Here is a 25,354-nt window from a genome sequence, read left to right on the forward strand (position 1 = left end):
TTGTAGTTTAAAAATTAGATCTGCGGGAGAAGAATTACCCCAAACAGTTACTCCGTTATGTAAATGACTATGGAATAGTGCAAAGTAGCACATTCTAAGGGTACTTTTAGGAATCACATAAACTAAGTTGCGTATTAAAAATATACTTGTAGCAAGTCTAGAACTTAAGTAATCTGTATGAGCACTCAAATCCAAATTATCATCTAGAAAGATTCCCAATAGTTTAACACTATTTCTTGAGATATACTTCCAATCGGAACTAAAAATCAAATTCTGATTTTTCTCTTTATTTAGCTTCAGCCTATTATGCATCACTATCTATTTTAATTTTTAAATTATGCTGATTAATATCAGTATCAATGAGAGCTGTATCATCTGCGAAGCAAACACATTTTGTAGGAAAAGTATAGTGAAATAAATCGTTCAGATAAATAAGAAACAAAGTTGGTCCTAATATCGAACCTTGAGGAACCCCATATTGACAGTGTTAAACTCAGAATAGCTGTTATTAAGAAAAACTGCCTGTTTTCTATTTGTTAGGTATGATCTAAATAGATTAAGAGTGTTTCCCCTAATACCGTATTTATGCATTTTTTCCAATAGTAATTTATGCGAAAAAGTCAAAAGCTTTAGATAAGTCACACAATGTCAAAGACACAAAATGACCTTCCTCCAGGCCATCAACTACATCTCTCACAATTTTCTATATAGCTAGTTATAGTGATACACTTTTTTCTAAGGTCATATTGATATTTTACGAAACGAATACTCTCAAAAATTTTGCCGAAAGTGGGAATGATTGAGATGGGACGATAATTTCCAATTTCATCTAAAGCTACCTTTTTGAACACTGGTAGCACTTTTGTTACTTTTAATACATCTGGGAAAATCGCTTCAATAAGAGAATTATTATAAAATATAATTAATTTTTTAATAATTATATCGATTATTTCTACAATTATTTTTTTGTTTAAGAAATAAAAATCCGTGCAATGTAAATTTTTCAATCTATGCAAAACATTCCTGATTTCAGTATCACTAACAGGTAATAAAAATAGTCGCAAGGAGAGTGTCCTTCTTTCAAAAAGTCTATGGCTACACTTTCATTTTTAGAATTAAAAGAATTTCTGATATGTTTAGCTACGGAAGTAAAGTAATTATTGAAATCGTTTGATGTAATCGCGCTAAGACAGACTTTTTTATTTTGAAATTTATTTCTATGATAATTTATAACTTTCCAACTGTCACTAGACATATTTTCTGAATTGGAAAAGAAATTCTCATAATCACAAGTTAGTTTTTTTCTTTAAAGGTATTGTTGAATTATAGTGCTTCTTAAACTTTTTATACTCACTATATTCCTTTGTAACATCAGCAATTATCTTGAGGAAAGGTTTTTTCGCATTACTATTAGTTTAACATTAAACCAAGAAATTGGAGCTTTACGTTCGTAATTTTTTATTGAAAAATTAATTTCAGTCAACTTTAAATACATTTCGGTAATAAATTGAGCTAATTCTGTTGCTGTTTTGAGAGAAACAACTGAAGCCAGTCAACGTTATTTAACGGCTGTTTTAACATCAGGATGCCATTACTTGTTATTTGTCTTCTGTATGTATTATCACTATGACTTTCAGATTTTTTTAAGTAGAGAAATTGAGCAAGATGATTAGAAATACATGGGTAATATTGTAGAGATGGTTGTTAATAAATTTCTTATAATAACTATACTCAAAAGCTTAAAGTTCTTACTGTATTTTTTGTTCGTTAATCTAACGATTTATCGGAACCTAAGAAATCCTGTTTAGTTTTATCATTTTCATAAAAAAATGTGTTTCTTATAGAGACTTTTAACAAGATAAAATATGCTTGCAAGGAAAGGATTTGGATTAATAAGACTATTATTTAATTTGTACCTTGAGAAATTTTTGCAGATACGATGGAGCACAAGATGTTAAAAAAGGTAACAGAAAATTATTGAAAGTCAACTTTAAATTCCTTTAAATAAATAAAAAAAATAAAAAAAAAACAACATGATAATCTTCATCATCATCAACCTGTATGCGTCCACTGCTGGACATAGATCTCCCTCAGCTCTTTCCATCTGTCTCTCTCTTGTGCGGCTTGCATCCAGTTACTGCTAACACGCTTTAGGTCGTCAGTCCACCTAGTTGTTGGGCGTCCTCTGCTCCGTAGTGCTTCTTGTCTTGGTCATCTCTCGACAATACGTTTTGTCCATCGGTTGTCTAATAATCTGGCGACGTGTCCTGCCCAATTGAATTTTAGCGACGCGATTTTTTCGATGGCGTCTGTTGTTTTTGTTCCACGACGTATTTCTTCGTTTGGAATTTGGTCTCTCAGAGAGACACCAAACATATGGCGCTCCATAGCCCTCTGAGTCACTACCATTTTTGTTAGTTTTAATGTTTCCGCTTCATAAGTCAGTACAGGTAACACACATTGCTCAAAGATTTTCCTTTTGAGGCATATGGGTAGTTCCGATTTAACTACATAATTTAATTTAAAAAAATGCTGCCCGGGCTATACTATGAGACGTGGAAGCTCACATGTCTGGTTATCTCTGCCCAACCGAATTTCATGTCCTTAGTACCTATACAATGTAGTCTGCTCAATATTCCTTCCATCAACAACAATATATCGATTTAGCACCAGATTAGTGATTATTTGCATCTTGTTCATATTATTCTTTAGTCCGACCTCCAAGGAACGTCATATAATTTTTCAAACATTATTATTGCATTATCCATACAATCGGCTATATGGACGATGTCATTTGCAAATCCCAAGTGACTGAGCTACTCTCCATTTCTTTTGATACCATGCTCGTTCAGATATGCCTTCTTATAAGTATGTTCTAAAAGCGACGTGACTAGCTTTGGAGAGACGGTGTCTCCTTGCCGTACTCCTCGCTGTATACAAAATTTATTTGTTTCTTGTTTAGATAGTCTTACGCTAGCTGTGTTATTTTGGTAGATATATTTGATTATGTTAGAGTAGCGATGGTATATTTAACATTCTGTCAATGCTTTTAACATTTTCTGATGGCTTATGGTATCGAATGCTTTCTCGTAGTCCACGAATATCAATGCCAATGGTTTGTTGTATTCTGCAGACCTCTCTATCAGATTCGTTATCACTAGAAAGTGGTCGTTAGTGCTGTATCCTGATCTAAATCCAGCTTGTCCTCTAGGCCGATAGAAGTCTGACTTAGCGTCCAGTCTTTTTTGAATAATTTTTGTGAAAAGTTTATATATGTGTGAAAGCCAACTAATAGGACGGTAGTTGTTTTAGACTTGTTATGTCTCCTTGCTTGTGTAATAAAATAATGACTGCATTGTTCCATTGAGAAGGTGTTTTTCCTTGGTTCGGTGAAAAGCTTGGCCAAAGCCTGGATAATTTTATTTCCACCTAGTTTGATCGCTTCAATCACTATTCCGTCATCGCCAGGAGATTTGTTATTTTTAATTTCTAAAAGTGCCGTTTTGATTTCGTATGGAGTTATTTCTGGCATTAATTCTGATCCCTGGTTTGTGATTTTGGGCAGGGGCAGATCTTGCCTTTCGTCGGTGGTATGATATTCTTAGAATATAATATTTCAATTATAAACATGTTACTAATTGTAAACTAATTAAATTAGTTGAATAATTTAATTCCTAGACTGTCATATACAAAAGTCCTAAGATCCAGGACAAAAAATCAAATTTAGAATTGGACAAGTTAGAAATATGAACGATATGAAAATTGAACTTCAGAGTCCAGCAAAAGGAGTATTTTCTTGGGCTACAAGCCATAACGAGAAGGCAATGAAAGCAAAGTTAAGTAAAGTAGCACTTGCTACAATACCAGCGCCCCCGAGAGAGCCCTCCAGGGCATAAAGCTCTATGGTGGAGAGTGCCTGGCCAGGCAACAGGTTGGCTGAATACTGGAGCTGAAGAGAGCTATTGTCTAATGGTATACGGCAACATTAAGTCATAGAGGGCTGTTTTATATTTGCGAGACAGACTGTAAACAGCATGATGAGGCAGTGCAATATAATTATAAGAAAACGCAACATAGATATCTTCAACACCAACACCAAAGCTATTAAATCTAGCTTTCTACCTGCTTTAACCACTATATCTTAGTGTGTATATCTGGCATAGATGTCTTTATGTAGGTGTATATGTGTTTATGTAAAATTCCTACTTGTAATTACATTTTATTCTGTAGCATGTGTTTGTTCTGAAGTATAAAATAAAATAATATAGGCTGCATCACAAGACCCTTTCGCATCAAAATCTATAAAAATCGTGCAATCTGCAAATACATACTAAAGAACAAAAAAAAAATTGGTTCCAAAAGGGTGCTTTCAAAGTTCAAAATTAATGGTTTTGGCATCAAAAAGTGGATATTTTCTGTGGAATTCGAAATATGTCTTTCTTTTCGGCGAAAATCTTAATCTGAACTCCGTGAGCTAGAGCAGCGGAAGCCCAATGGCATAAGTACATGTGTCTAATTACGAAATCTGTTATACTTTTTATAGACTTATTTTGTTCTTTTTGATGCACATTCCAAGTAAGCCCACTTTTTTCTTGGAATTTTAATTTTATTTTGTGGTTTGAATTATTATTTATTTTCATTCTATAATAGCGTATTTTGCTGATGTCCTTTAGGTTGTTTTTAATTTTTCTTAATTATGGTCGACAAAACTATCAACCACCATATTCAATGAAAATTATATACAGATCGATTTATCTTTAGATAACACCACGAGCTGATTACGGTCCTCATGTAGGCAACGCAAGCAATCTACAGATCTACTCCGAGACTCTAATTGAAAATTAATGAAACGCAAATTTTCTACTAAAATTAATATTATTGATAATTAATCGGCTTTTTTGTTTTCGATACCTCAGTCAACCCTTTTCAAAATTCGTTCGATCGTGTAATTAGATTGGTGGCGGGCGAGCCGCTTTTTATTTTTGCTTTTGGAAGGTTATTAATCAATGAACTTGGGCAGCGTGCCTCTTTTCTCAGTTGCTTAGAACTTTTTCCAAACAACTAATTGGGTTTTTATCGCTCGTTAGCGGTGTCTCCGAAATAAAACTTTGTTTATTAAAAACACCGAGTATCTTGTTTTGGCAGGAGCTAAGCGGCCAATCAAAAATTTATTCAGACACCGGATGTTCATTATACTTTTTTCATGATAGTACAGTTTAATACAGAGCCTCAAAAATTTATTTCATAAGATTAAACAGAAAATTCTAAAAGCTACATTGTATCGATGGACGTGAAGTACCTTAAAAAATCGTTCCTTATCAGGGTAAAGCTCATTTAGTATAACAATATAATATTAATATAAAGCAGGGAGATAGTTGTGCGTGTGTGAGTTATCTGACCATCATACTAGAAACAGTGAGAGAAATAAAAGAACAACACCTGAAGAAAGATACAGAGAAACGGAAATCGCGGATGACCGATGAAATACTTGAACTTATGGATCAGAGAGAAAAACAAAGAAAATCTCCAAGAATATAAGAGAATACATACTATCGCCAAAAGAAAGATAAGAGAAGCCAAAGAAAAACAAAAAACGGAACAATGTCAAGAAATAGAAGAGTATCAGAGTTGATTTAATAACTGCAATGTCCATCGAAAGGTGAAGGAAATAGCTGGAAAGTTCCGAAAGCGCAACAGCGGAAAAATAACAGATGATGAAGTACCGGGACTTGATGAAATTGCTGCAGAACTGCTGAAGCTATTAGATGCAGAACAAATAAAAACAATAACTGAAATATTTAATGAAATATACAAGGCGGGAAAAATACCAATAGAGTGGCTCAAATCGGAGTTCGTACCGTTGCCCAAAAACCAGGAGCAAAAGTTTATGAAGACTATAGGACCATAAACCTAATAAGCATCTGCTGAAGCTGTTTTTAAAAGTCATCCACAAAAGAATTTAACGGAAATGCGAGGAAAAAATTGCGCCCAATCAGTTTGGATTTGTGAACGCCGTAAGTACGAGGGAAGCTTTATGTAGCGTACAGTTATTGTTTCAGAAATGTAGAGATGTCAGCTGTGATGTTTTTGCATGCCTGATTGACAGCAAGAAGGCTTTCGATAAAGTAAGGCATGAACAAATGATGGAAGTGCTGAAGAGGACAGGGATTGACGGAAGAGACCTCAAAATAATAGCTAACCTTTTTGGAATCAATCAGCGGTGCTCCGAATAGATGGAGAATATACAAATCAGGTCAAAATCTTAAGGGGAGTGAAACAGGGGTGCATAATTTCACCACTGATATTCAATCTGTACTCAGAGCACATTTTTGAAGAGGCTTTAAAAGATATTGATGAAGGTATCTCAATACACGGAGCCAAGCTCAATAACCTGCGGTATTCAGATGATACAATAGTGTTTTCCAACACCATAGAAGGCCTACAAAACTTAATAAATAAAATAACGGAAACAATTAGAGCATATGGTCTCGATATAGATATAAACACCAGCAAAACCAAGCTAATGATTATCAGCAAGGAAAACATAACTGGAGCAAATCTGTATGTGAACCAAATGAGAATTGAACGTGTCTCACAGTACAACTACTTGGGAACTATAATCAATAAGTCGTGGGACAATACCCAAGAGTTTAAATGTCGCATCGGAAAGGCATAAAAATGCATTACTGACTATGAGCTCTGTGTTCAGGAGCTATGACCTCACCTTAGAAACAAAAATAAGGCTCCTTAAATGTTACGTGTACTCAGTGCTTCTGTACGGAGTGGAAATGTGTACATTAAAGGCGGAAACTCTATAAAAACTTCAAGTTTTTGAAGATACCATGGACAGACAAAGTCACTTATGAAGAAGTACTACGAAGGATGAACCCAGCCGCGGATTTGGTCAACATCGTGAAGGGCCGTAAGCTGCAGTACTTGGGACATATAATAAGAAATCAAGGCAGATATGAACTGCTCCAATGAATTTTGCAATACAAAATTCAAACAAAGATATAGAAGGACTTCAACTCAGCTATTCGGTATAGCAACCAACAAAGTCATCATAGCCAGAATGATCACCAACGTTCGAAACAGACAGGCACTCTAAGAAGAAGAAGTGTGAGTTGTGGGAATCTTTTTGGAGTGGTGCGCAGATGGAGCTACATTCTTAATAGTGGAGGTACCTGTATTTGCTCTGTCCAAACCTTTAAGTATCTACAATAAGTTAAGTAGATATGAAAGCGACAACAATATTAAGATGAATGAAAGGAAATTGATTGTGTGAGAATATATCTTTCTCTAAATATAAACCTTCCTTCATGTAGAACATTCGAGGGCACTTACAAGGCATGACACTCTTCTTAATCTTATCTGCTTAAATTATTCTGTGAAATATAAATAAAAATATAATATTTAATGTTAGAAACAAAATAGAAAGCCAGACGGGAAGTAGCAAAATATTATACTTGTTAAAAAAATTATTGAACTTTTATTTCTTCCTTGGATGTGTAAAAGCATTAAAAATGACTTATTCAAAAAATTAGTCTACACAATTTCAGAACTACATAAATCTATTTAAAACGCAAATATTTTACATTTTCCTTTGCAACAGTGATGTTCAAATGGCCAAAAACTAAAAATATTACGAAATAATGCGAATTCTCATATTCATAAAGTCAACAATATGTTTAAACTTTCTACTCTATTAACACCGGCCCATACAAATTCAAATTTACCCCGCAGGAAACAAACCTCATAGCAGATCAAAGGCCGTTTTTAAAGCTTTTTTAGTAGGCCTTTTTTATTCGACGATCGTCACCGTCATCGCCATTCAAAAACCATCATATTCGGTGAATAATGGAGTCGGAATTCCGCTACATATGTCGAAAACTCTTTTGGCAACGACCAACCCCGTTATTTACGCTCTCTCGAAGGTGTCAATGGAGATGGATTACCTTTTAGGAGAAAAGGTCGCAGTTGGGGACGAATGAAAACTGATAGAGACTAGAAATACTTTTTGTGAGATGACCATACAGGAATTCCATTATTAGTTCATGCAGTAAGTTTCAATATAGAGATATTGTTTTACCGTGGCGTCATGTTATAGAAAATTCTTGTTTGTATTAAATTCATTTTAAATTTTAGATCGATTCTAAATGGCTATGATAATATCTGTGCGTCCAAAATTATTAAAATCAAAAAGTAAAACCTTGCCTCAATTTATTCAATTAATAAATTGCAATAGTACAAAGTTCACACTGGTCCGGTGAATATTGCTCTGGTAGAAACTATTAAATAAGCTGATGTCAACGGTTGTCTATGTTCGGTTTCATACAAAGAATATGATGGTTTTTTGTTCGCCTTTTCAATATATTCTGCATCTGACAACAAATTCCTGCTAAGGGGGTATATTTCCATCACCTTAAAGTCGTTGATAGCAATTTTTTAAGTGGTTTGACATAGGCTTTCCCAAATAATTCCATTATATCGTAAGCCTGACTTCTTCGCTTTAGTAGGTTTTCAAAGGACTCACGAACGTCCTATCCAAAAGTTGCAATTTGTATGAACAATGGGGAGGCAGTGACACTTAAGTAACCTGGTTTGCTCTAGCTACGTCAATCTTCTGTGTATGGCTAAAGTGTCCATCCAAAATAAGTAATGCTGGCTATTCCTCTGTAGAATAACACTAGACTAAGAAATGTTGAAACCATTGGGTGAAAAGATTGAATTGTATCCAACCAGAAGGATGCACCGCAAAAATCATTCCAGACGGTGCATTTTTCTTCAATTGCTCACTCGTCTTTTTGCGCGGGAAAAATTACTAGAGAAGGTACAAAAGAACCAGCAGTATTTATCATTTATTGTTTTTTCCCTTCATACCGATTACTTTCGCAACTTTGGATTGTACAACAGTGATTCCGCTTTCGTCCACATTATAATTTTTGTCTCGTCTGGAGTAAACTTTCCTTTATCATAAACATCCTCTAAAAGGTTGTAGAACTTTTCTGTATTTTCTTTGCTGAAACCAAGGGTCCTGCTGTAAGACGTACCATACGGTTTCCTTTCTGAAAATTTAGCTTGATGACGTTTTAAAAAAAAGTGGAAACCATTTCCTTCCTGCGATGTCAGTTTCAAACAAATGTTCAATGCCGTTCTTTTCTGCCAACTGAACAGCAATTTTCCTCAGGCCACTACGAGTAAACCCAAGAAACGAAGTCTCTATAGCAAGACAATAATGGACAAGATCATTCTCAAGGCTATTACTTAAAACCGTTTACCCCTTTTAAAATTGACTACTTCCTTAAAAGCGTCGTATTTCATGCTGGATAATCCCATTAGCGTAGTTTTCGGTACATTATTGCTTACTTGTTTTTTTTCCAACCCATCTTTTTACTTCTAATAGTATCTATAGCTTCTTTCATTTTTAAAGGAGGACTCCACCCTTCTGTTTTGGCTTCGGCTTAGGCATTCTGTAACAGAAAACCAAAAGAATACGTTATAAGCGATGGATCGGTTTGTGGAACGGAAGCGTACGGTTTGAGTAACCGTACTATTAGATTTATAATTAAAATAATTTTTTCGACAAACATCGAAATAAAATAACTTAGCTATAAATATGATTCCCAATCCTTCCCAAAGAATGTATATAGAGATTATAACTTACCTTCCAGTATCCTCTCAGTACAGTAACAATTAAAAAGTAGGTCGGTCTTAATTGTTTATTGGCGGTCAAAACGTTTGTTGTCATCTCATTGTGCGACGTTTTGACCGAGTAACCCAAGCGCTCCAATACATAGCGGCGAAAGCATAAACTAATGTTTAGTGGCATTCTTAACAGAGTGAAGCACATTGGCGAATCAGGAGGCTGAGGGTTCGCTTTGGAGCCGGAGCCGAATTTAGGTACTTTCCTTTATTTAAAAATACTTTGATTCTCAAGGAATACGATATGAGATTGTTTACAATTATGTTTGATGATGATGATGATAGTGTGTTTGGCATGGAAACCAGTCCTTTTGCCACAGATTTTTAACTCACAATTATGTTTAAATCATAAATATTAAATACAAAATTATAAAAACTATTAAAACTATAGTTTTGATTAATATGACGGTTGATAACCTAAATTATCGTATTATGATTTATTGTCAGACAGTTCTTATTCCCTCCTCATCCATAATGTGCTCTATTTCCATAAGTTCTTCAATATTCTCTACATGAGAGCAAATATTTTGCCAGTTTTTGATTGTTACTTCTTGAAATGTTTCTTCTGATAGCTGCCGTACATCAACTAATTTGAATAAGACATTACAGGCTGCGACTTCAGTCTTTACTAGTGCCCATATTTTTTCAATAGGGTTCAGCTCCGGATACTAAGGTGGTAAACGTAATGATAAAATATCATGTTTCGATAGAAACGTGTCAACAATATATCTTTTATAGACGGTTTATGCTTTTAATTAATTCATACAATTCGATTTTTAATGCATTGGTTTCATATGAAATACCTCGTTCAATTAACCATAGCTGCTTTTTTCCATGAAAAATTAACGTATTAACGTATTAAAATTCACTTATATAACAATAAAACACTGAAAACTTTGTTTTCAAAACTTCCACAAAATTTGTTATAATATCTTATCACTACAGCTGTTTCGACAGAGTGCCTTTCTCAAGTGATCTAATTTTTGGTATGTGTTTACACTTTATAGTCTTTAACTGACTAGGTTGGTGAGAGGAGAACTGTTTGTCTTAAGTTAGTCATTCAGAATTATGTCTGTATTTTTTAACTTGTTAGTTTTTATAAATTCTAATAAAGATAGCTTAAGTTAAGGCTTTCATGTTTGATGTGAAGATTTTGAAATTCATCGTTAAAAGAATGATTATGATCTAGAAGGTGAAGTGCGTATGTAGAATCTGTTTTTCGATTATTGAAAGCCCTTTTATATTCTGCTATATGTTTGTTATAAGTTCTACCAGTATGACCGATGCAAGTTTTTGAGCAGTCGCCACATTTAAGTGTGTACATACACCACTATGTAAGTACTTTTAATTTTGGCTCTTGTTGTTTTTAATATATTTTCCTAAGTTGTTGTTTGTTCCAAATATCTAGTGTTATTCCTTTCTTTTTTATGTGTTTGGCTATTTTTGTTGATATCTAGCCTGTATATGTAATCGAGCAGAAGGTACTGGGTTTTTCCTCTGATAGTGGAAATACTAATTTCAGGGCTTTCTTATGTAGTTTTTGATTTAAAATTTTATTTATTGTTTGTTCGTTATACCCACTGTTTTTTTATTCGCCTGTTTTATTTCCCGATGTAAATATGTTTAACGTGTTATCGTCTCAAGTCCTGGATACCGTATGGGAACTGTTGATGTAGGTTTCATCGCAATATATATGATTTGTCATTCATTCTTATATTGTTTTAAAGTTCGTAAATATTACACGCGTTTAGATTTAATGTTAAAATTCTCAATCAACACTTCTCTATTGTCGTCCCCTTTTCTCCACCGGAATCACATTTCTTTTTTACTAATTTTCTAAAGAATCAATCTTTCCTGTAAAACTAATTTCTTTTTCATTTTCGAACAGCTTCAAATATTATTTTAATGGTAGTTCTTCTTTTATGAATAGCTGTACAGGAGTAAATTATCTTTTTATTCATTTTTTCCTCAAATTCATTAACTGATTACTTGGAAGTGGTTTTCCTCGATGACTTAAAGAAAGTACCAGGTGAATAGTTTACATTAATATTTGGTATGTTTTGTACCTTATAATCTTTGTTTTGGCATTATATGCTTTTTTAGCTGCAGCTGTATGAGATTATAACAGAAGTGTGAAGTGTATTAGTATTATCTGCAAAATTACAACGTATAATTATAACGTATAATTATAAAAATTATATTAAATTATACCAAACTGTTTAGGACATATTACGTTTTTTTTATCTAATTTTTAATTAGTGGCGAGTTTAGTGTGTGGTCCACTATTCTTCTAAAAATGATAGAATCGAGAATCGAGTGAATTTAGCCGCTGTGCCGCACCGCATACGTACCACTCGTATTTCCTCTATCGTTTTGTCGTTTTCGGTGTGTTTGAATTCGCTAGCGATTCGTTTGCTTGGTTGCACTTGAAACGCCGATAAAATGGACTTTTTCAAATTGATTATCCGCTTTCGTGGATCGGCTTTTATAGATATTCAGTGTCGAAGTTTGGTTTTGAGTCACAGAAATAGAAAAAATAATAAATTGATTTCCTGATTTTCCGATTTAAAAAGAGATGAGGAAGAAGCACGATAAATTTTCAGTGTGAAAAGTCGGCGTCATATAGGTCAATGTTATGGAACTCACAGATATTAAACCAATAGTATCGTGCTAGAGACAACTTTTATGCAATTAAAAGCAGACAAAACGATTAGTGAAAATACTTCCTCATAATCAGCTATATAGAGTTCAAAATGAATATGTTGTTGCTATTTGAACCATACGAGAGACAAGGAAGTAAGAGAGCCGAAATTTTACTTATACACTTATAAAAACATTTTCAATATGAACAATTCATATAATTTACCATTCCGATGTGGTTGTTCTTTTTGGTGCTCTGTTATTCTTACACATTTTAAGATTGTTAAGCTGACGGAAGCTCTACCTCAGCTTTTGTATCTTTCCTGACTTTCTTCTTAGTGCCATCACCCTACAGAGGTTGGCAATCATGGCTATTTTTATTTTTGAACTTACTGTTCAAAAGCAATTAGTCGATCTGAATTGAAACCAATTACGCAGATTCTTCAACCAAGCATTTGGCCAACAGATCTTCTTTTTCTTGAATTTTTCCCTGTATTATTTATGAGTCTCAAAATTTCATATTTTGGTCCCTTCATCACTTAGCCTAGATATTCCAGTTTTCTTGTTTGTATAGTGCTGATTTGTTTATATAGTTTTGTTTCTTTACCAACACTCTCCACTACTTCTTTATTTGTAATTCTATCAGTCCATGATATTTTTAATAATTGGGAGTATCATGTTGAAAATGATTGGGATTTAGCGGGTCAAAACTTATAACATTTAATTGTAAAATCTTATGCAACTAAATCGGCTACGAAACCTCCCTTTGCCCTTAGAAGATTAGGTGTATATGCCAATATTAGTTTTCGTGGATTATAATAGACTTGCGGGATACTATCAAGATCTTCTGGATAAATTTCTGTAAGAAATTTATCCAAGCGTTACTACGCTACCGGTAGCAAACAATTCCTAATTGCATAAGATTTTCTGAGGTAACTTTTTCCGAGCAAATTCCAAAGAAATCGCTGATATAAAGGATGCAAAAGCTGTTAACCATTGAAAACTGGTACCTTGGAAATATCCGCTAGCAATCATTCAAAGGGGGGTTTTAGCTACTACCTAATGGAAATTTCAAAGAAATTTGCCCTGAACCCATAGTGCATTTAAAAACAACTCAATTTATAAATTATGATACATACTGGAAAGATCTGTGATGTCAGTCATATATATATATATATATATATATATATATATATATATATATATATATATATATATATATATATATATATATATATATATATATAAATATATATATATATATATATATATTTATATACATATATATATATTTATATATATATTGTTATGATGTGTTTTTTGTTTGAATGATGAGCAATGAGTATTTTTAATAATATAATATATAGGGTTTTTATCGCGGTTCTCAAAGAATTAGCTTGTAAGTACTTTTTTAAATTATCTTTATTATAACTATTATGAAACACACATATATATCTAACCTAGTCAATGTAAATTTAAAATAAACTATCTTTAAACTGATATTCTTATAAAACTAATTAAATTCTATAGACAATCTAAAATTTAAACAAACTATCTTCAAAATTGAAATTGTTATGACACTAACTAAATTATATTAACAAAATTTTGTACCTTTCTTTCACTGAATGCCTAAATGAACTATTTTCCACTAAGTATATAGATTCTAATCATCACTGAATGTCTTCGTACTTCAGTTATCCTTGTTTTTTGTGAAATTACTTTTTTCAATTATCAGCTTCTACCAATTTAAGATATATTTTTCTTCACCAGCATCTATACACCACCAACCAAACCAGCAAACAGCATTTATATTTATTCTTCTTTTCAATATACCAATATCCAATTATTATAAGTTGATTTATACTAATCTCCAACCACAATATAATTTAATTTCTTCCAATATACTTTTATAATCTTCAATAATTATTTGTGTATAATTATAAATGTGCATTAATTATATGCATAATTTTTAATCTTCATTTAACTCACTATATTTATCAATTTGACTATTTGTACCTGATTCTCTGACTCCAAATAATCTTTCATATTTCTTACTAAACTTTTCTGACTGACTTCTTGAAAATTCTGAACAATTTACTTCACTAAATGTGTCTAATAACTTTCATAATAAACTGGCCTGACTTCTGACTAAAAACTTCCAAAAACTTCTGAACAATTGACTTCACTAAGTAAATGTATCTATCTTCTAACTAACTTTCATGATAAAACTGCTAAAAACTGCCATCTTGAATCCAAATCACGGGTATTTATATGTTTTGGATTTCTAGAACCATCTCGTAAGATATCATGTTCTATTTAGATCTATTTAATACATGTCTGAATTTTCTGGAACAAACCATTTCGCAAACATGGCCATCTCCGGAGATCCAGAGAATTCCATTCTTTTCTATTAATAATTTTGTTTACATTTAGGCTTTTCAGATCAGAATATATAATTAAATTAGTAACTTAACATTCTAATTTAATAAAATACACATTCCAAACAATATATTATAACCCCACTTATATTCGTATTTATTTCCTAAAATGTCAACTTGGAGATAACGTATAGTGTGTTGCCTAGTCACATGGCTCACTTAAATGTATCTACAAAATCATAACTACTAAAATACAACTTTTTACAATTATTATATGCTAATTTCTTAAAATTGCCCTCACATAAATATATTTTTATTAAATTCTCTAGTATATAACTTATTTAAAACAACCAAATATCTAATATTATGTAGTATATAACTTATAAATTATTTTCTATAAACCCTAATCATCACAATACCCCAAAATAATATTTAAAATAAATAATTTACTTATTATTTTTTTAAATATTAATTTTCTCATACCTTATTAAATTTAATAAATTAATAATTCAATTTTTTTTTTTTTTATTTAAAATGTGTTAAATACATCCCTGTTCGCTGTCTATGTCAAAACAGAGAACAACGTAGCACAGTTCGGCTATTCTATGGTCAAACTGTCATGTCAAATAGAGAATGGATTTTATCAGAGAATAAAATATAACCTTAATTAAAAATATAATCTATATTGTGTTCTGTTTATTTATAGACAAAATCTAGGAATTATTTCCATTCCACAGGCTTTCTTTCATATGAATTGGTAAGTTTTACACTTTTTATAAAGACATTTACACAATCAATTCTGTATCTAACCCCAAATTATGATTTTTAGGGTACAAATTAATTTCCATATATACAAAATTCAACAAGTATGATGTCAAATTGATTCAAAATAATGAAATCTACCATCTACCATTTAACAAATCAAGTCTATTGAATAAAATGGATATATCAGTAAGTTATTAGTGTTATTATATTTGTGTTAAAGGTATAGAAAACATTATTCAATCTCTTCATGATACTTAAAGATGTCATTGATATGAAACAGGCCTCTTAGTCTGTTCTCTGCATCTATTAACACATAACTATTTAGTCCATTCTGATTTTCAATTGTATATGGACCTTCAAACATTGGTTGTAATTTCTTACAACGGTTTTCTTTAACATTACTTTTTCTAAGTGAACGAATTAACACTAGGTCTCCTTTTTGAAATGTGATTGGTTTTTTTTATATTTCGATTTTGTCTTCTGATATATTTTTCAGCTTTCCTCCTAATTCGGTTATTCACTTTCTGCATTACTTGTTCTAACATATCCTGATTATATTCACTAATCCACTTTCTGTTTCCTATATGGCCAAACATTAAATATTCTGGTACTTCCTCTGTGTTCAAATTATGTGTATTATTTAAAAAATACTCTACTTGTGGTATATGTTGCTGCCAAGTTTCATGTTGGTTTTGGCACAGTATCCTTAAATATTTTATAACTTCTTTAATATATCTTTCTGCAGGATTTGCCTGAGGATGTCTGATACTTGTAAAATGAATGTTGATTCCCTTTTTCTCACAAAATGCCCGAAATTTTTGGTTGTTAAAATATGTAGCATTATCTATTATGCAATTTCTAAATGGTCCTATTTCTTCGAAAAATTGATTAATATATAATTTTAATGTTTTAACATTTGTTCTAGAGCAGGGATATAGTTTAATAAATTTTGTATATAAATCAACTATCACTAGTATATGCTTTTTTCCTGTTGGACTGAGAACTAAATTTGAAATAAAATCCATGGAAACTGTATTTAGTTTTTCATATACAACATTAGATTTATATGTGTTCTGGTTTTTGAAATTCTTTTCTTTGTTTAGTTGACATATTGGGCATTGGGTAGTAATTTCCTTTGCTATACTTATGTCATTCTTTGCAAAATAATTGTCCCTAAATAGCATCCATAGCTTTCTTGAACCAATATGCATATAATTGTTATGTAAATTTTTCAATATTTTCTTTGCTAAAGTTCTAGTTATTACATATACTTCTATGCCATTTATTATTTTATAATATACCCCATCTTTCCTAAGGACTTTTTGTTTTTCACTCAAATTGATCTGATCTCTTATAATTTCTTCTTTAGAATATAATCCAGTATTTTCTACTAATTGATTTAATCCAATTTTTATTGTTCGCTGCCCTTTTTGTGGTGTATTTTCTAACCTTGATAAAGCATCTGCCACTATATTGGATTTTCCAGAAATGTATTTGATTTCAAAGCAGTATTCACTAAGTATTAGACTCCACCGATGTATTCTACTGTTTCCATATTTGTTATTTAATATAGACATTAAAGCTTGGTGATCTGTTTCTATTGTAAATTCATTACCCAACAAATAAAATCTTAATTTTGTGACACAGTGTATTATACTTGCTAGTTCTAATTCTGAAACTGAGTAACCCTTTTCATGTGGCTTTGTGATTCTTGAAATGAATTGTATTGGGTATTCGACCCCATCATGTATTTGTAATAATACCCCTGATAATCTCTCTATTGATGCATCTGTTCTTAGTATGAATGGCTGTGTATAGTCAGGATAGTATATTTTCAAATTTGACAGAAAAATGTTTTTAATTTCTTGGAATGCTAGTTCTCTTCTCTGATCCCATCTCCATTTTACACCTTTTCTCAGTAGTTCAAGTAATGGAATTTCTTTTATACTTAGATCTGGTATCATCCTTTTATAATAATTAATTATTCCAATAAATCCTCTTAAAGTTCTTAAATTGTGTGGTGTTTTATATTCCTGAATGACTTGTGTCCGTTCTGGATCCATTTCGATTCCCTTAGTGTTAAGTTTATAACCTAGATATATGACTTCTTTTTGAAAAAATGTACATTTTTCTTGATTTATTTTTAGTCCCACTTTGTCTAATCTATTTATTATAATTTTTAGGTGTTTCTCATGATCTTCAGCCGTTTTAGAAAAAATTAAGATATCATCAATGTAGTGAATTACAAAATGTTCATATTGATCCAAAATATCATGAAGACATCTACATAGAGCACTGCAAGATGATTGAAGTCCAAATGGTACTACTTTGAATTGATATACTACTCCATCTATCTGAAATCCTGTATACTGTCTACTTTTTCTTTCTAGAGGTATTAACCAGAAACTATGCTGTAAATCGATTTTAGTGAAAAATGACATTCCTGTAATTCTTCCTAATATTCCATCTATACTCATTGGTGCTTCAAATTGCTTTTCAGTAATCTTGTTAATATTCCTTGCATCCAAACATAACCTGATTTCACCTGATCTTTTTCGTACTACTACTATGGGGTTAATAAAACGTGTGTCTGCCTTCTCAATGATCCCATCTTCTAACATATTATTAATTGTTTTGTTTACTTCTTCTCTGTATTTATATGGTATTGGGTATGATTTTGTTTTAAAATCTTTTTCTTCTTTAACTTTTATACTATGGATATAATTTTGTGCAATTCTATTTTCTTTATTGACAAGTCCCCTGTGTTGCTGCAATATGGAAATGACTATTGATTTATATTCTTCAGGGCAATTTAAAACTTTTATCATATCTTCTTCTTTACAAATAAAATTATTCTTCATTATGTACTCATTATTCCTTGCTTCCAATTTTACGCACTCCGCCTTGTAGGCATCCATCTGCTTAAAATTTCCATTCCTTAAATATTCACTACAATAATTATTCTTTACATTCTTTTGGGACATTTCCCTATCATCAAAATACATTTCTTCTTCATAAACATCATTATTTTCTTTTAATAATATCCTATCAACTCTTATTCCTTCTTCTACCTCATCTTTCTGCATAAATTTAATTATTTGCCCTTCCAAAGTTACCATTTTTTCTTCAAAATCTATCTTTACTTTCTTCTTTTCCAATTCATCATTTCCCATTAATATATCAACACATAAATCCTTGACAATAAATCCTTGCATATTAATTTCTTTATTAAGAATATTAATTTTAAAATAGGCTAGTTTATCAATTTCACCCAACTTCTTATTATTTGCACCAATAATTTTAATTTTTGGAATCTTTATTATATCTGATAGTTTTAATGTATTAAAAATAAAATTCTCCGAGACTAAAGTACTTTCTGAACCAGTATCTATCATAATTTTAATCATTTTATTTTTGGCCAAAGCATTTATATAAATTAAATTAATAGAGTCAATAATTTTATCCTCATCTAAAGAAATAAATTCAGAAGGTTTTTCATAATAGCAATGGCCTAACTTGTAATTCAGAAAGTTTACTGCACAAAATTTTGATTATTAGAATTGTCAGATTGTATCTGACCACTTGAATCTGATGTACTATGTCTTTCCCTACTATGACTTCTACTCACATTTTCCTGCCTTGTACTACTTCGTTCCCTGTCTTCGCAGCTTCTATTCCTTCGAACACAATTTACCTGTCTGTTATAGTTAGGTCGCTCTGTATTTCTTCTATTGTTAAAATCTTGTCTATTATTATTAGTACTGTTATTAAAATGTTGTCTATTATAATTAGTATTATTATTAAAATTTTGTCTATTATAACTAGTATTATTATTAAAGTTCTGTTTATTTTGATTACTGTTATTATTATTAAAATTTTGTAAATTATCACCATACCTAGTGTTATTGTTATATGATTGTCTATATTGTTGATTATCATTTTTATTATATTGAAAGTTATTGTTGTTTTTTCTGTTGTTATTATTACTTGTCATATTGCCTCTTTGTATTCTTTGAATAAAATTAATAAAACTATCTATTGTTTGAATATTTTGTACAGTTACGGTTTGCACAACATCAGCATCAAAATGTCTAGATACATTTAAGACTGTTTCATCCTCTCTAAGTGGTGGTTCTAAATATTTTGCAACTGTTATCAGTTTTAATGCATAATCTACCATATTTGATTTTAAATTGTGATTATACTTTCCAAAATATAGAATTTCTCTAAACTTTGCTTGCTCTAATTCACCCCAATAATAATTTAAAAATTTATTTTCAAATGTTTGAAAGTTATCTAAATCATTTTCAATACTAGCAAACCAAGTTGCTGCATTGTCATTTAATGTCATTCTAATATAATCTTTAATATCATTAATATTATTCACAAATCTTAATTTATGTTTTAAACTATTTATGTATACTCTAGGATGCAAATTTTTTATATTACCAGAGAATTTAATCCCAGTCTCATTTGTTAAATTTAAGTAAGGTCTCCCTATGTCTCTCATTTGTGAAATATCATCTATTCTCTGTTCCACATTTCTTATTTGATTACAATTTATTTGGATATTTTGTTGTATATCGTCTAATTTTTCTTCTGTGTTTCTCCTGTCTTCGTTAATTTTTACTTCTAAGTTACATTTTTGTAACTCTATTTTCTGTTCTATATCTATCTTATTATCTTGAATAATCCTCTTTACTTCTGTCCTCTCATTGTCTATCCTTTTCTTGTAGTCATTCCGTATACTTTTTATTTCATTTGCTACTTTTTTCTCTGCAGCTTCAAGTTTTTTATCCATTTGTTTTACAATTTTATTATTATTATCTTCTATTTTCTTTTCTAATTTTCTATAATTCTCTTCCATTTTCTGTTCCATTTTTTTCATGTCTTCTTTGATTTCTTTTGAATTCTCTTCCATTTTCTGTTCCATTTTTTTCATGTCTTCTTTGACTTCTTGTGAATTCTGTTCCATTTTGTGTTCTATTTTTTTCGTATTATCTTCCATTGTCTTGTTCATCTGCATCAATAATGACATCAAAGCTGCCATATTGACATTTTCCTCTCTTTCTGGATTCATTTCTGCAGTATCTTGTGGAGCTTGAACTAAACTCTCCTCTTGTATAGGTTGTGTTTCTACTTCCACATCTTCTTCATTCTTTTTGCTTCTTGTACCTTTCTTTCCTTGAGACATTTTGAGACTTTACTTGTTCAAATATAATTAAAAATAAAATCTATAATTTTTTCTTTCTACTGATAATTAATTTAATTATATGAGAGCACTTATCTTCCCAAACTAATTCTTTTAAATAGAGAGCCACCGCGTTGGGCGCCAAATTGTTATGATGTGTTTTTTGTTTGAATGATGAGCAATGAGTATTTTTAATAATATAATATATAGGGTTTTTATCGCGGTTCTCAAAGAATTAGCTTGTAAGTACTTTTTTAAATTATCTTTATTATAACTATTATGAAACACACATATATATCTAACCTAGTCAATGTAAATTTAAAATAAACTATCTTTAAACTGATATTCTTATAAAACTAATTAAATTCTATAGACAATCTAAAATTTAAACAAACTATCTTCAAAATTGAAATTGTTATGACACTAACTAAATTATATTAACAAAATTTTGTACCTTTCTTTCACTGAATGCCTAAATGAACTATTTTCCACTAAGTATATAGATTCTAATCATCACTGAATGTCTTCGTACTTCAGTTATCCTTGTTTTTTGTGAAATTACTTTTTTCAATTATCAGCTTCTACCAATTTAAGATATATTTTTCTTCACCAGCATCTATACACCACCAACCAAACCAGCAAACAGCATTTATATTTATTCTTCTTTTCAATATACCAATATCCAATTATTATAAGTTGATTTATACTAATCTCCAACCACAATATAATTTAATTTCTTCCAATATACTTTTATAATCTTCAATAATTATTTGTGTATAATTATAAATGTGCATTAATTATATGCATAATTTTTAATCTTCATTTAACTCACTATATTTATCAATTTGACTATTTGTACCTGATTCTCTGACTCCAAATAATCTTTCATATTTCTTACTAAACTTTTCTGACTGACTTCTTGAAAATTCTGAACAATTTACTTCACTAAATGTGTCTAATAACTTTCATAATAAACTGGCCTGACTTCTGACTAAAAACTTCCAAAAACTTCTGAACAATTGACTTCACTAAGTAAATGTATCTATCTTCTAACTAACTTTCATGATAAAACTGCTAAAAACTGCCATCTTGAATCCAAATCACGGGTATTTATATGTTTTGGATTTCTAGAACCATCTCGTAAGATATCATGTTCTATTTAGATCTATTTAATACATGTCTGAATTTTCTGGAACAAACCATTTCGCAAACATGGCCATCTCCGGAGATCCAGAGAATTCCATTCTTTTCTATTAATAATTTTGTTTACATTTAGGCTTTTCAGATCAGAATATATAATTAAATTAGTAACTTAACATTCTAATTTAATAAAATACACATTCCAAACAATATATTATAACCCCACTTATATTCGTATTTATTTCCTAAAATGTCAACTTGGAGATAACGTATAGTGTGTTGCCTAGTCACATGGCTCACTTAAATGTATCTACAAAATCATAACTACTAAAATACAACTTTTTACAATTATTATATGCTAATTTCTTAAAATTGCCCTCACATAAATATATTTTTATTAAATTCTCTAGTATATAACTTATTTAAAACAACCAAATATCTAATATTATGTAGTATATAACTTATAAATTATTTTCTATAAACCCTAATCATCACAATATATATATATATATATATATATATATATATATATATATATATATAAATATATATATATGTATATATATATATATATATATATATATATATATATATATTTATATATATATATATATATATATATATATATATATATTGTTATGCTATTTAAATTGTATTATATTGCTTACTTAGGAAAAATCCTGTCTATATTTATTAAATGATCTAATCTCCAATTAATCACAATAAATCAGCATTAATTAATTACAATCTCAGGCTATTTAAATTGTACTATTTACCTTTGATCGTGGATTCAAAATATTTTCCAATTGGCTTCCTAATCGGGATAGGTAATATGACATGAATAAAATACATAGAATTTCAACTGAACTATATGTGAGATGTCCTTTATTTTAATGAAATTTTATATAACAATCAATCCTGTAATATTTGCAATATACTAACTTTTAATATATGAGAAGTTGTTTTCTATCATGGACCCAAATGTTATTTTACATTGATTTTTAATATGTGTTATAACTAAGCTCTTTTTATAATTCTTTTTTTTTTAAGTGATCGCAAAATTAACTGTCTCTATTATTTATTCAATTTATTTAATTAATAAATGAAAATCATACTCCGGCTCTAATGAAAATTGACTGACCTTTCCTTCTCTGCCGTTGCAATTCTATGGCCACGCCACAACAAAAAAATCCTTTCTCTGCTTCTGCTCCTATTGTGGTCCAGATGACGTACACCTTTCTCCTATCTGTCACTGTATCTGCAACCCAACAACTCGTGTTAGTCTATGCAGCCTCCTTTTGGGCCAATCTCCGCGCCTGTTTACAACTCCAAATGTTTCCGGCTTCGTCTGCTATTAATATTCTTATACCCTTTGGTTTTCTATCTTTCTGTACCCCGTTCCTCACACTGGTCAGCTTTTACACAGCAAAAAAATACACCCGGTAAATTACGTCTTCGGAACTTCAAACAAACACAAATCACAAAGCTCCTTCCTTCTTGGACGACTAAAACTGACTAACCAACCTTTTTTTCTCTCTCCTATCTCATAGCCAAAACCAACCTCCTTGCATTCAAAATTGACCAATAAAAATCATCCACCTCTGTGACGTATATCGTTACCAACCAACTCTCTCTATAAAACGTCATTCGGGTAATTCCAGAAAACAACCTTCTTTAATTATTCTAACTAAATATATCTGCTTTACAAATATTTCTTACTAATAGCTACAAACGATACCTGTTTCTCGATTCAATGTCTTTTGTTAATAAACTTTTACCGATATAATCTTTCGGGGAGAAAAACCACCGCAAATCCCGGTCTATTGTTTCAACACTTTCTATATACACTTTTATTCCGGGTAAATCCATTCCACAATAACCGACTTATTTAAATTTCTTATCGATAATATTTGAAAGTCTTGTCTCTGAGGCCTAATGAACAATTCTTCGAACAACTTAAAATACATATTTTGTCTTATACAGGATGTTTGAAAATTTATATGCCCGTGTCTTTATGAAATATCAATAATTTTAATTTATATTTAAGTAATAAAATTTGTATATCGGTTTTTTATTGCTTATGGACATTCAAAAGTACAACAAATCCCCGCCTTTGTAATCGATAAAATTTATCAATTTATGCAACTAAATTTTCTCGAGGCAAACTAAACGCACTTCCTGTATGCTAGCTGTACTTATGCTACGTATTATCCTATCCTACTATCTACTTTATACAAATTTAAATCTTCATTCGTGATATTTATATACATCATGGATATTATAAATACCTCTGATCTTTTCAGAATCCATATGTTTCAACTCATAGCTGTTTACTCCATCTTCGTTGTTTACTATGTATGGCCCTTCGAAAACAGGCATCAATTTTGCGCAAATACCGGTCTGAAGATTTGACACTCTTATTGCTCTTACCATTACTTTATCACCCTTTTGGAAAGTTACTGGTCTTCGTTTCCTATTATGACCCTGTCTCTGGATGTATTTCTCATTGCTTGTTCTTAATCTCCTCTGAACGGTTTCTATAACCTGTCGATACTCTCTTTGTTCTGGATCTTCCCACGGTCTTTCATGACGCATGACGCCTTTCATGATGTATTCTGGTGTTTCTTTCGTTACTGTACTTGGCATGGAATTTAGGTACATCTCTATTTCTCCCAATTTTCTGTCCCATCGCCGATGTTGACCATCCGTTGCAATGCGAAGAAATTTCGTTACCTCTTGTATAAATCGCTCAGAAGGATTACTTTGGGGATGCCTGATGCTTACAAAGTTCGTCTCGATTCCCCGTTCTCTAAGCTGTCCCTTGAAACGATCATTTCGGAAGTACGTTGCATTGTCTAGTAAAATTTTTCTTGGGGTTCCTACCGTAGCGATGAAATTGTCTATTTTTCTCAATATTTCTTCCCCTTTTGTGGTGCGGCAACTATATAATTTTACGTATTTTGAGAACACATCCACCATCACCAGAATATGCTTGTTCCTTTGCGTGGTCACAATTAGATCGCTTAACATGTCGATGGCTATAATGTCCAGGTTGTTCCGGGATACAATGCTCTTTGCAATATTTTCGTTTTTAAAATTCCTGCTCTTGTATTTCTGGCATACTTCGCATTTCTGTGTGATCTCTTTTGCAATGCGGTAATCTTGTCGACTGATGTAGTTTTCCCTAAATACAAGCCATACCTTTCTACTGCCAATATGTCCATTTTCCTCGTGTAGTTTCTTGATGATTCTTTCTGCCAATGTCGGTGTCACTAAATATAATTCCTTTCCGTCTATTCTCTTAAAAAATATCTCGTTTTCTAGCTCTGCTCTTCTCTTTTCTCTTTCTTCTAGGCCTTCCTGGTCGGTCCTTATCTCATTTAACGAAAATATCCCTTCGTCTTGTGTCAATATATTCAATCCCACATGTAATGTAATTGTCTCCTTTTTTCCTGTATCTTCGTCCCGTGTTAAAGCGTCAGCTATTATGTTGTCTTTCCCTTTGATGTATCGAAATTGGAAATCATACTCTTGTAAG

The sequence above is a fragment of the Diabrotica undecimpunctata genome, chromosome 7 (assembly GCF_040954645.1).
Source record: "Diabrotica undecimpunctata isolate CICGRU chromosome 7, icDiaUnde3, whole genome shotgun sequence".
Classification (NCBI taxonomy): Eukaryota; Metazoa; Arthropoda; class Insecta; order Coleoptera; family Chrysomelidae; genus Diabrotica; species Diabrotica undecimpunctata.